Source organism: Pan troglodytes, chromosome 6, assembly GCF_028858775.2.
Source record: "Pan troglodytes isolate AG18354 chromosome 6, NHGRI_mPanTro3-v2.0_pri, whole genome shotgun sequence".
Classification (NCBI taxonomy): domain Eukaryota; kingdom Metazoa; phylum Chordata; class Mammalia; order Primates; family Hominidae; genus Pan; species Pan troglodytes.
Window position 1 is genome coordinate 71,759,765 of NC_072404.2, and position 13,061 is coordinate 71,772,825.

The 13,061-nt window shown below is 41.4% G+C and overlaps 2 pseudogenes; both read right to left on the reverse strand.

Annotated features, from left to right (window-relative positions):
• Window positions 1-1,371: 1,371 nt before the first annotated feature.
• On the reverse strand, window positions 1,372-2,258 carry LOC737590 (large ribosomal subunit protein eL6-like; annotated as a pseudogene).
• PANTROV1R-PS227 (vomeronasal 1 receptor panTroV1R-ps227 pseudogene) lies at window positions 9,455-10,365 on the reverse strand (annotated as a pseudogene).

The window sequence follows — 13,061 nt, forward strand, 5'->3', positions numbered from 1 at the left end:
TCTGGGTGTTGCTGTGAAGGCTTTTGTTTGTTTTTTAAACATGAGATGGACATTTTAATTAGTAGATGTTGAACAAAACAGATTAATCTCAATAATGTGAGTGGGCCTTTTCCAATCAGTTGAAGGATATTGAAGCAGGGTCTCACTCTATTACCCAAGCTGGAGAGCACTGGTGCAATCATAGCTCACTGCAGCCTTAAAGTCCTGGGTTCAAGCAATCCTCCCACCTTTGCCTCCTGAGTAGCTGGGACTACAGGTGCATGCCACCATGCCTGACTAATTTTTTAATTTTTGTAGAGATGAAGCCTCACTATGTTCCCAAGCTGGTCTGGAGCTCTTGGTCTTTAGTGATCCTCCTACTTTGGCCTTAACTTCAGGTAAAGACTGACTTGCCCTGAGGAAAAAGGGAATTCTGCCTGTACACTGCTTTTGGACTCACACTACAACATCAACTCTTCCCTGGGTCTCCATCCTACCAAGTTACTCTGCAGATTTTGAACTGGCCTCTGTAATTGCATGAGCCAATTTCTTAAACTCTTTCTTTCTCTCCTCCACCCCCAACGTGTGTGTGTATGAATGAAATAGGAAGGAAACAGAATGAAATAGAACCTCCTATTGGTTCTGTTTCTCGGGAGACCTTGATTGATACGCTACTTAAGATATTGGGCCCTCATTTGTCCTGACCATGTCTCAGGGGAGGCCCATGAGGTTCCACCTCCGGAGGCCACCAGCCAGGAGACTCTGAGATCACTTTCAGTTACAAGAAAAATGACAGTAGTGCCTGGGTCAATGACTTCCTTAATCAATAGGTCAATGGATTCCATAGTCAACTTGAGAGTAATCCCTTTCGTAGTTGTCTTGAGAGTAGTGGCTTCCATAGTCATCTTGAGAGTAGAATATAGTCAAGATGACAATGAAAGCCAGTGGCCTACTGACTTGGGAATAGAAGGAGGATTATTCTCTAACCTACAGTGGACACTGTAGATTCTCCCTTGAGTGTGACTGGGTCCCCTTAGGTCATATGTCTCCCCTGACCTTGCCAGGAGGACACCATGCAACTAAGTAGCTTAGACCAGAAATTGGAAAAGTATAGCCTGTGGTTCAACATCCAACTCGCCATCTGTTTTTTTATGGCCAATGAGCAAAAAATGGTTTTTACATTTTAAGTGGTTGGAAAAAAATTGAAAGGAGAATAATATTTTATGACGTGAAATTATATCAAATTAATTTTCAGGGCTCATATATACATTTTATTGGAACACAATCACACCCATTGGCTTGTATATCCTCTGTGGCTGCTTTCTTGATACAATGGCAGAGTTGAATAGTTGCAACAGTGTCTTAGTCCCTTTTTTTTTTGTACTTAGCTATTTAATTAGGTTCTTAAGACATTTAGAACACCAATTTGTGAGGATAAATTCCATTCGTCAGGGCAAACACAGATCGCAGGTAGCCCTGGAGCTGAGAAATAGCTTTGACTTTTGGTAAAATTTGTGACTCCACAGCTTTCTGATCAATCTTGCGCTGCTCTGTAATCTCATATTTCTCTTTTTCTGTGTCGAAGATCTTGCCTTCCTGGTGTCTGGGCTTCCGCAGCTGCTGCTTCTTGAAGTAAGCATCAGTAAGATGTTTTGGGATTTTTACATTGCTGATATCGATTTTGGTTGAGGTGGCAATGACAAATTTCTGGTGTGTTCCTCGTAGAGGAACTCAATTGAGGACCAGAGGTCCAGTCACAAGTAACAAGCCACTAGCCAGCTGCTTCAGGAAAACCACCCTCTTGTCCCTGTGGCATCCAGTGAGGATGATCAGAATGGTCCCAGGGGTAATGCTGGCTTGCAGTTTTCTCACATGCTGACTGAAGGGTTTTTTGCTGTGGCTCAACAGCTTTCGAGGTACATCTTCAGTAGGATAGTATCTAGGCATTTTGTGAAGTTTAACCACCTGGGTACCACCATTCTTGTCACCACCAACTGGTTTTGTAACAGTTGCAAGAACCTTCTCCTTTTTCTTTTCAACCTTTGATTTAGCGGCTGAGTACTTCCTCTTATGCATGGCCTTTCTAGAATACATGGCAGACCGGGAATACCTGCCAGTTCCTCTGACAAGGACAGGGTTGTGGCTGCAATAGGGCTTCCCCTTCTTGGGCTTTTTAACTTTAAGATTACCCTCTTGCACCTTGCCACCAGCATCAGCCTTCTTGGCTTCGGGTTTCTTCTCTTTAGTATCTGGCTTCTCAACTTTTTCACCTGCCATCTTGCAAGATGGGAAAGAGCGTCTTAGTCCCTTTTTGTGCTGTTATAATATAGTAACTGATACTGGGTAATTTGTAATGAATGTATATATTTTTTCTTTTATTTAGAGATGGAGTCTTGCTTTGTCACCCAGGCTGAAGTGCAGTGGTGTGATCACAGCTCATTGCAGCCTCGAACTCCTAGGTGCAAGGGAACCTCCCACCTTGGCCTTCCTAGTAGCTGGAACTACAGGCATGCATCACCACACCAAGCTAATTTTTAAATTTTATTTAGAGGTGGGGTCTCCCTCTGTTGCCCAGACTGGTCAGGAAAATCCTGGCCTCAATTATTCCTGCCTCAAACTCCTGAGTCACTGGGATTATAGGCATGAGTTACTGCACCTGGAAATTTATTGGCTCAGAGTTCCAGAGGCTGGGAAGTCCAAGATCAAGGGGCTGGCATCTGGCAAGGAGGCTCTTCTTGCTGCATCTTCCCATGGCAAAGGGGCAAAAAGTGTGAGAGAGAGCAAGAGGTCCAATTCAGAGCCTCAAGCCCTTTCATAATCAGCATTAATCCATTCATGAGAGTGGAGCCTTCGAAACTTAAACACCTCCCATCACTGTTGCATTGGGGATTAACTTTCCAACACATACTTTTTAGGATACACATTAAAACCATAGCAAACAGAGACCATATGGCTCACAAATCTAAAATATTTACTCTCTGTTCCTGTACAGAAAATGTTTGTCTATGCTTGGTTTAGATTTGTTGCTGTCCATGTATACCTAGAACTGGGAATGAGGGCTGTGTGGATGAGGGGCAGACATTTTAACAAGATCAGGATTTTATTAAGAAGGAAGAAAGACAGAATTAATACAGTATAGGAAGTCAGTGCTGTTCCCTACACATGAGACTTCTCAGACTCAGTTTTCCCATCTACAGTTGTGAGATATAGCAAAATATATATTATGGGGAATTGTTGAGAATTCAGGAGAAGGCATGTAGACATAACTGATTGACAGATTCATGAAATAGCTGCCTGGATGATTACGTGGTTAGATGGATGGATTGATGGATGGATGAATAAACGGATGGATGGATGGGTGGGTGGGTGGATGGATGGATGGATGGATGGATGAATAGATGGGTGGATGGGTGAGGGATGGCTGCCTGGATGGATGGATGGATGGATGGGTGAATTGATGGATGGATGGATGGATGGATGCAGGGAAGGATGGAGGGAGGGATGGATAGATGGATGGGTGGAGGGATGGATGGATGCATGGATGCATGGATGGATGGATGGATGACTGGTTGGATGGGTGTGTGGATGGATGGAGGATAGATAGGTGGATGGATAGGGAATGGTTAAAGTGAGGCTGGGAAGGTAAACTAGCCCATATTATGTCAAATAGTTCTGGCTTTATTCTGCAACCATGGGGAGCCTTTGAAGTACTTTAAGCAGAGAATGACAAGGTGACATTTGCATTTGAAAGAGATACCATGGCATTTTGTAGCTGTCTAGAGCAGAGAGGTCATTTGATTGAAGAGCAAAAGGAACAAAATTATTGCGGGATCTGGCCAGCAGCCCGCAATGCAACGGGGCTCTCTCTTTGTTCCCAGGCAGATCAGCAGGTTGAGAAATAACAGACACACACAAGATAGTGAAAGCTGGGTCCAGGGGAGTCACCGCCTTCTGGTCCTGCAGTGCCAACAATGCACTGGATATGCCAGCATTTATTATTAAGTTTAGTGAGGGCGGGGGTAGGTTAGTGAGGGATTTAGGGTCATTTGATAATGAGGTGAGATGGTCACATGGGGATGAAGTAATTCTTTAACATAACATTTGTATGTAGAAGTACAGTACATTTGTATGTAGAGGTACTGCATACAGAGATAAGAATTTACAATATAGTGTGTGCGTCAGTAATTTCTAACACAGCCTTAAAACAAACACAATCTTTCCATAACCTATGATTAGCAAGATATTAATCAGCAGTAACAATTGCAACAAAAGCTGGTTACAAACAATCCATGGAAACAGGAGGTGAAGCTAGACATCTGGTTAGACCAGAAATTCTCAGAAGGGAGTATGCCTTAACCCTAAAGAGGCCTAGAAGAGCCGTGGCAAGATGAGGGTGTTTATGGCCCTATCGTACCCATATGGACAGGTGCCCCCCCATGCGTCCATTTATAGGCTCTCCACGAGGGTCGCATTCCATTCCCAGAGCTATGAACATCTTTTCTGGGATAGGAATCTTGATGATGTGAAACCTCCCTGACTGCATGTCCATTCACAGGCTCTCTGCAGGGGGAAGCACATCACTTGCTGTTGGCTTGTTCTGGCAGTCCAACCTGGCATTGTCTTTACACAATCCTGCATGCAATTTTGTATTTACAATAATCAGGAGCATTTCATCTTTTATTCCATAGCAATAGTTTCAGGGGATCTCCCTACAGGTTAAGAAATGCGTAGTTTATTGTCACCTTTGTTCAGTTCTTGAGAGATGAATGGGTGATTTGGCGCTATTGGATGTGGGAAGTGTGGAATGACAAGAGCATTCTAGGACTTGAAGCAAGGCTGCTTGAAATAGCATTTGGCAAGGCTCCAGACCTAAGGAAATCATGTAGAGGCTGTGGTTTTCTAAAACCCCCCTAGGTAATGTTGATGTTTAGCCAGGTGCAGAATGCAGCCTGAAGGAATGAGAGTTTCATATTAGAAGGAGCCCCTTAAAATTGCACTAATATTTGAAATTTGGGTAGGGCAACTAAGAAACTGACTTTGTGATTTCATTTCAATTAATTTACATTTGAAAACTGAAGCAATACAAAATATTTTTCCCTGGGAGGCTTAAGCAGGAGAATTGCTTGAACCTGGGTGACAGAGTTTGCAATGAGCTGAGAGAGCACCACTGCACTCCAGCCTGGGTGACAGAGAAAGACCTTGTCTCAAAAAAACCCCAAAAATTAAATAAATAAAAATTTAGCATCTGGCCGGGCATGGTGGCTCATGCCTGTAATCCCAGCACTTTGGGAGGCTGAGGTGGGTGGATCACCTGAGGTTGGGAGTTTGAGACCAGCCTGACCAACATGGAGAAACCCCGTCTCTACTAAAAACAAAAAACAAAATTAGCTGGGCGTGGTGGTGCATGCCTGTAATCCCAGCTACTCAGGAAGTTGAGGCAGGAGAATCGCTTGAACCTGGGAGGCGGAGGTTGTGGTGAGCCGAGATTGTGCCATTGCACTCCAGCCTGGGCAACAAGAGCAAAACTCCATCACCCCCACCAAAAAAAAAAAAAAAAAAAAAAATAGCATCTAAATTGAGATGTATTAATTGTAACTTATGCTTTGTATTTCATAGATATATTTTTAAAAATCAAGTATTTAGTTTGTAAATATTTTTGATATTGCCTTAAATCAAATTATATTATTATTATTTTCTTTTTTTTTTGAGATTCTTCATGTGATTCTTCTGCCTCAACCTCCCATGTAGCTGGGACTACAGGTGCCCGCCACCATGCCCAGCTAATTTTTTGTATTTTAGTAGAGACTGGGTTTCACCATGTTGGCCAGGATGGTCTCGATCTCCTGACCTCGTGATCCCCCCGCCTCGGCCTCCCAAAGTGCTGGGATTACAGGCATGAGCCACCGTGCCTGGCCAAAAGTATATTATTAATATTAAATCCATCTGATTCTGTTGGACAGTGCTTACTTAGAACAATATGAAAGATTTGAAGTGCTACATACTTAAAGCCACCCTCAATTCTTTTTTTTTTGAGACAGAATCTTGCTCTGTCACCCAGGCCGGAGTGCAGTGGTGCGATCTCGGCTCACTGCAACCTCTACCTCCCAGGTTCAAGTGATTCTCCTGCCTCAGCCTCCCAAGTAGCTGGGATTACATGCATGTGCCACCATGCCTGGCTAATTTTTGTATTTTTAGTAGAGACGAGGTTTCACCATGTTGACCAGGCTGGTCTTGAACTCAGGAAGCCACCCTCAATTCTGATACTAATTCTGTAAGGGTGTGAGTTGATACAAGATTAGGTTCTGAAAATGTTTGTCAGAGCAACCATTAGAGTGTAATCTCCATAAATCTGGTATCTTTTTTATTTTCTTAACCATTCCTAGAGCATGTTTTAGGTACTCTATAAGTATTTGTTGCATGAAGGCACTGAGGCAGAAGGAGTATGAGTAGAGGACATGGGCTGGATGGAAGAGGTGCTAAGTAGATCGACTCTGCTGAACTTCGTGGCTGAATTTGGGTCTTGAACACAGGGATATTTTGAGAGGAGTCTTGGGTTATTATTAAGTGGGTATTGGGATTAAAGCAGCTATGGGGAAGAGGTTACTCATAACTTTTAGACATGGTTGAGTTTTGTTGTTTTTTTTGACACCGAGTGTCACTCTGTTGCCTAGGCTGGAGGGCCGTGGTGCTGCCTTGGCTCACTGCAACTTCCGCCTCCCATGTTCAAGATATTCTCCTGCCTCACCCTCCTGAGTAGCTGGGATTATAGGCACCTGCCACCATGTCCAGCTCATTTTTGTCATGGGGGTTTCACCATGTTGGCCAGACTGGTCTCAAACTCCTGACCTCAGGTGATTTGTTCGCCTCGGCCTCCCAAAGTGCTGGGATTACAGGCATGAGCCACCGTGCCTGGCCAAGACGTGGTTGACTTTTGTCTGGTGAAGATATCCAGTTGGTGGTTGACTGAGTTTGGAATTCAGGAGAAAGATCTTGTCTTGATAGGGGAGTTATCAGCAAATAAGTGTAGGTTGATGCCAAGCATGTGGACAAGTGGAGAGATTGGACAGAGCACAAAAGGGAACACATGGGAACCAGCAAAGGTAAGTGAAATAAAGAGTGAAGAATTGAAGCGAGTTTCCTAAAGAAGTGAGTAATAGTATCACAAGATATTCTAGTCAGGTGTGGGGGCTCCCAACACTTCGGGAGTCTGAGCCAGGAGGATCCCTGGAGCCCAGGAGTTTGAGACCAGCATGGGCAACATAATGAGACCTTGTCTCTACAAAAAATTTAAAAATTAGCCAGGCATGATGGTGCATGCCTGCATCCCCAGCTACTTTGGAGGCTGAGGCAGGAGGAGGCTCGAACCCAGGAATTCGATGGTGCAGTCAGTTGTGATCCTGCCGCTGAACTGTAGCCTGGGCAACAAACCCTGTCTCCAATATACACACACACACACACACACACACATATATATGTATATATATACACATGTATATATATACATACACATATGTATATATATACACACACATGTGATATGATATATATGATTCTGGAATTCCATTGAATTTGCCAGTGGGGACTACGTCGGGTTGGTGAATCTTGAATAGTTTCAATGTAGTGGTGGAAACAAAAACCTAAATTGTGGTAGATTGAAGAGTGCATTTTAGACAGACAGTGATTGCAGACAATTATTTGGAGGACTTTGGTTGTAAAATGGTGCAGTGTGTTAGGGTGGGAGCTAACTACTCCTGGAAGGTTTGGTTTGGTTTCCTTTCTTCTTTTCTTCTTCCTTCCTTCCCTCCCTTCTTTCTCTTTCTTTCTTTCCTTTTTTTCTTTCCCTTCCTTCCTTTCTTCTCTCTCTCTCTCTCTCTCTCCCTCTCTCTCCTTCCTGCCTGCTTTCTTTCTCTTCTCTTCTCTTCTCTTCTCTTTTCTTTTCTTTCATTTTTAGTAGAGCTGGGATTTTGCCATGTTAGCCAGGATGGTCTTGATCTGATCTTGTGATCCACCCGCTTCAACCTCCAAAAGTGCTGGGATCACAGGCGTGAGCCACCACCCAGGTTTTGTTTTCTTAAGATAGGAAAGACTTGCTTGTTGTTGCCTGTGGGGAAAGAGACAGCAGGGGAAGATTTACAGCTCTCCAAACTTTGGCTCCAGAAAGCTGTCTAATTTTTCTCTTAGGAATGTGTAAACACTTCTGTGCACATTGCCACCAGCTAAGTGCTGATGGTAAATAAATACTCAGTATTCTTGCAGCTTATGTTCTTAGAAAGCTGAGACAGAAATAGACATTACTTTTTTCTTTAAGGGGTAACATTAGAGAAACTGAGTAGAGACTGAAGACCACAGGGGCAATAGTGAAAGAACTAAAAGCCTAAACTTGGATTGGTGCCTTGTCGCATCATGAATTAACTAGTTATCTGACGGCCTTCTGCTTGGAGTTAGGCAAGGTCCCTGAAAGTTATCTTTGATCATGAGGGAGCATTCCACGAAGGATGATTTGATACTGGCTAACCCCTAGTGGAAAACAAGATTTGTCATAGGAAGAATCTCCTGAACTCTTAAGGAGCATTTAAATGGTATTTGAATTTAAAAAAAAGGAGGCGGGGGGGTAACCAGGTGCAGTGGCTCACCTGTAATCCCAACACTTTGGGAGGCTGAGGCAGGCAGATCACCTGAGGTTTGAAGTTCGAGAGCAGCCTGGCCAACATGGTAAAACCCTGTCTCTACTAAAAATACAAAAATTACCCGGGTGTGGTGGCAGGTGCCTGTAATTCCAGCTACTCGAGAGGCTGAGGCAGGTGAACTGCTTGAACTCGGGAGGTGGAGGTTGCAGTGAGCAGAAGTCACACCTTTGCACTCTGCCTGGGCAACAAGAGCGAAACTCCATCTCAAAAAAAAAAAAAAGAAAAAGGAAGAGGAGAAAGGAAAAATAAATGTTTTCCTGTATAAAGGTAAAATTAAAATTAAGAAGTGAGAGATGTGCTTTGGGAATATTCAGTCATGGGGGACACTCAACTGAGGACACCATATAGTTCATAGCACCAGCAAATTTTAAAAATATTGAGGTAGGCTGGGCACAGTGGCTCACACCTATGAATCCAGCACTTTGGGAGGCTGAAGTGGGCTGATCACTTGAGGTCAGGAGTTTAAGACCAGCCTGGAAAACATGGCGAAACCCCATCTTTACTAAAAACACACACACACAAAAATTAGCTGAGCATGGTGGCACATGCCCCAGCTACTTGAGAAGTTGAAGCAGAAGAATTGCTTGAACCCGGGAGGCGAAGGCTGCAAGGAGCTGAGATCGCACTACTGCACTCCAGCCTGGGCAAAACAGCGAGACTCCATCTAAAAAAAAATTAGATATTACAAAAGTGCAATTCCACATGTTTTACTTAAATCAGATAGCAAATTCTGTGTTTTTGAATAATTTAATTGATGATGACAAAATAATTTTTAGAAAATTTTATCACTAACTTGTTAAAAATGGATGGCACTTCCAATGAACCTTTGGCAGAATACTGATGATTCTTTTATCAGATCTGATTAGCACCATAGGACTGACAGTGGCATAGGCATTGACCACAAACTTGTGGACACTGTCGATGACAGGGCTGAATACCCATAACAGCATTTTGGAGGATGAGACAATTAAGTCCAATGAGTACATAACCACGAAGAAACTCACCAGCAGCAAGATGGTCTTGGTGGCCCTTTTCTCTGGGGAGGTTCTTAATAAAAAGCTAGTGCTGTGAAGGTGCTGGGAGCGCCTCTGATGCCTGGACAAGAGAATCACCATGTAGGCACTTGAGAGCGGCGTGCTTCCTACAAGGAAGACATCTCTGGATAACGACAGAGTAACAAACAGCCTTCTGATGGTGACATTCATTGGGGAAAGTGAGCAGTATTTACTGACATTCAGAATTATCTGGGTCACACTGGAAAAACCTACAATGTAGATTATCATGTCACTGTTGAAAGACAAATTGAGGGACCAAAAAAAGAGTAAACCCAGGATATGTTATTTTATGTTTAAATCTCACCAACCAGGAGGTGCTGGGGCTGATGGTGATGATCTGAAGCATGCTCAGGAGAGAGGTGGTGCAGATCAAGAGGCCCCTCATTGCCTTGTATGTGTAGAACACAGCCTTACATCTGAAGTTATTCTGAAAATTCTGTGACTCAAACACGTCTAGCGACAATAACTCTGCTGCCATGACTAGCATCACTATGTAGACAGAAACCAAGTGACAGATGATCAGGTCATGGTTTTTTAGGCTTGTGATCCTTAAAGAATGTAAAAATGTGCCATAAAAGAAGAAAGATGTTGGCTGAGATTCCAATGCCAGCTTGAAAACAAAAGGCCTTTTGAAAGATAACATGGGAAATGTGTGTTCATCCTAATGACATAGAAGAAACATTTTGAAGACCTGAAAAAAGTAGATCTGTGTCATCAATGTCCTTTTGTCAGTGTTCAAAATTATTACCATTATTATTTTTATTTTACTCTCATTTCTTGATTAACCCCATCTTATATAAATTCTTGATAATGTATCTCCTGTACTATTTCATAAACCAAATAAATATATACATATATAATTATTATGAATCTCTATATAGTAAATACATTTTCAATTTTGCCTAAGGTGCATACTATCTATATTCCTCATGTACCTTGGCCTTCATCTCAGTAATCATATCCTTATTCTATGTTCTCATTTTATATTTAGCACTTCAGTCAGGCATATAAAATGAATAGTATTTGTACAGTTGAATTAAATGTATGTTAATGTGAAAAGACTCAATAAAAAGTATAGTCGGTTGAGTCTCAGGATCTATCATTTTGATACAATTTATTCATCATCACTTTTCCTTCCATGATTTTTGACCCTTGTGATTTTACTAGACTCACCATGATAAATTCATGATATTTCATCAGCATAAAGCAATTTTCATCCTATCTGCACCCTTATATATTCTCTTTGTCATGAATTATAATGTGTAATGTGATATCTTGGAATTCAAATGTCAATATCCTTAGAGGGACTGGGGGACATTGTTCTGCTTAATCAAACCCTAATTTACTGTATATAATATAGAAATGGTTCTGGCTATCTCAGTTTAGTTCACATCCCAGAGATTTATTATGTGATTTCTCTTTATCTCAGAACACATTTTTTAATATTTTCCTCTCAGTTACCAACAAAATAAATACTACCATTTTTTTTTTTGAGACAGTGTTACTCTGTTGCCCAGGCTGGAGTGCAGTGGCATGATCTCTGCTCACTGCAAACTCTGCCTCCTGGGTTCAAGCGATTCTCCTGCCTTAGCCTCCCAAGTGGTGCTCACCGCTACACCAGCTAATTTTTCTATTTTAGTAGAGAAGATTTCACCATGTTGGCCAGGCTGGCCTCAAACTTCTGACCTTCCAAAGTGCTGGGATTACAGGCGTGGGCCACCGAGCCTGGCCATTACTTTTAATTACTTTGTTTCGGGCCGAGGGCAGTGGCTCACGTCTGTAATCTCAGCACTTTGGGAGGCCAAGGTGGGCGGATCATGAGGTCAGGAGATCGAGACCATCCTGGCTAACATGGTGAAACCCCATCTCTACCAAAAATACAAAAATATTAGCCGGGCGTGGTGGTGGGCACCTGTAGTCCCAGCTACTCGGGAGGCTGAGGCAGGAGAATGGCGTGAACCCAGGAAGCGGAGCTTGCAGTGAGCCGAGATCTTGCCACTGCACTCCAGCCTGGGTGACAGAGCGAGACTCTGTCTCAAAAAAAAAAAAAAAAAGTCTTTGTTTCACCATGAAGTTGCATCAAAATAGTCACATGTTGGTCTTCTTCCTGAGACTTCACTTAATACAGAGATACTCTACCATGCCTAGAAAAATACTTAAGTCTTAGTCTGAGTATTCAGTAAGAATACTGTCTTCAATAAGACTATTCAGTAAGATAAAAAATACTTCAATAAGATCTTCAATAAGATCAAAAATACTTAGTCTTCAATAAGAAAGATAATTTCTCTCAAGTTTTCTTGGGATAACTTCAATATTATAACACCTTGTAAAATTTTGCAGAACAATTTTGCAGTTACAATTTCATGTTATTTGGCCAAGATTCTGATGTCATTTATCATTTTACTTTAATCTAGGACTAAGAACAATTTAGCTTCATGACATTAAAAAAGTGAAACACCATTAAACTCACTCGGATTTTTTTTAAATGAAAGTGTGTCTGATTCAAGGTCACTTATCATTATACAATTCCATAAATAAAAATATATGAGACGATGCAAAAATGTTGACACTGAGTATCCTTGGACAATAATCAAAAATTAGTGACTGAGAAAAAGTTGCTCTAAAACCACCAGATATGTTTGATTTTATAAAGGAAACATCTAGTTGATTAAATAGTTATTACTCTTTCTACAAAACTTTAATAAGTAAATCCATTTGTCTTGGAAACAATGAAAGATTTCCACCAGCACACATCTGCACCATCAGCGCAGTTCAGTTCTGCTGTCAAGTTGAAATCAGAAAAAAAAAGTAATTTTAAATTAAAGACTTAATGGTATCCAAATTTTAAGGATCACATTTCAGTACTAGAAAAATATATTTGAACATAAGATAATAATATATGTATAATGAGTTATTAACTATATATCTGTATAATTTTATTAATATAACCCATATGTTATGAACCACACACCAAAAGAATATATAGGACAAAGAATTAGATTAAATAACATAAATAAGAATTTTAATATTTTATTTTTTCACCCTAAAAAAATCCAGTTTATGCTCTCAAATTCATTCTCCTTACTCTGTAAATAACCTAAACACACTGAAACAGAATAATCTTCTGCTTGATCAGATGGTGTATTTTTCCATTGAGGCTCTTGAGAGCATTGATGCTGATCCCAGACAAGATCAGCAATCTTGGTTGTCACACTCTTGGTTGTCATAAATTAGAGCACACAAATAGGGTATGATTGAATTGATTGTATCTTCAAAAATTTTTCTCACCTGCCACAGCTAAACAATTGATAATTGCCTTTAACATATTAATCCAAATATT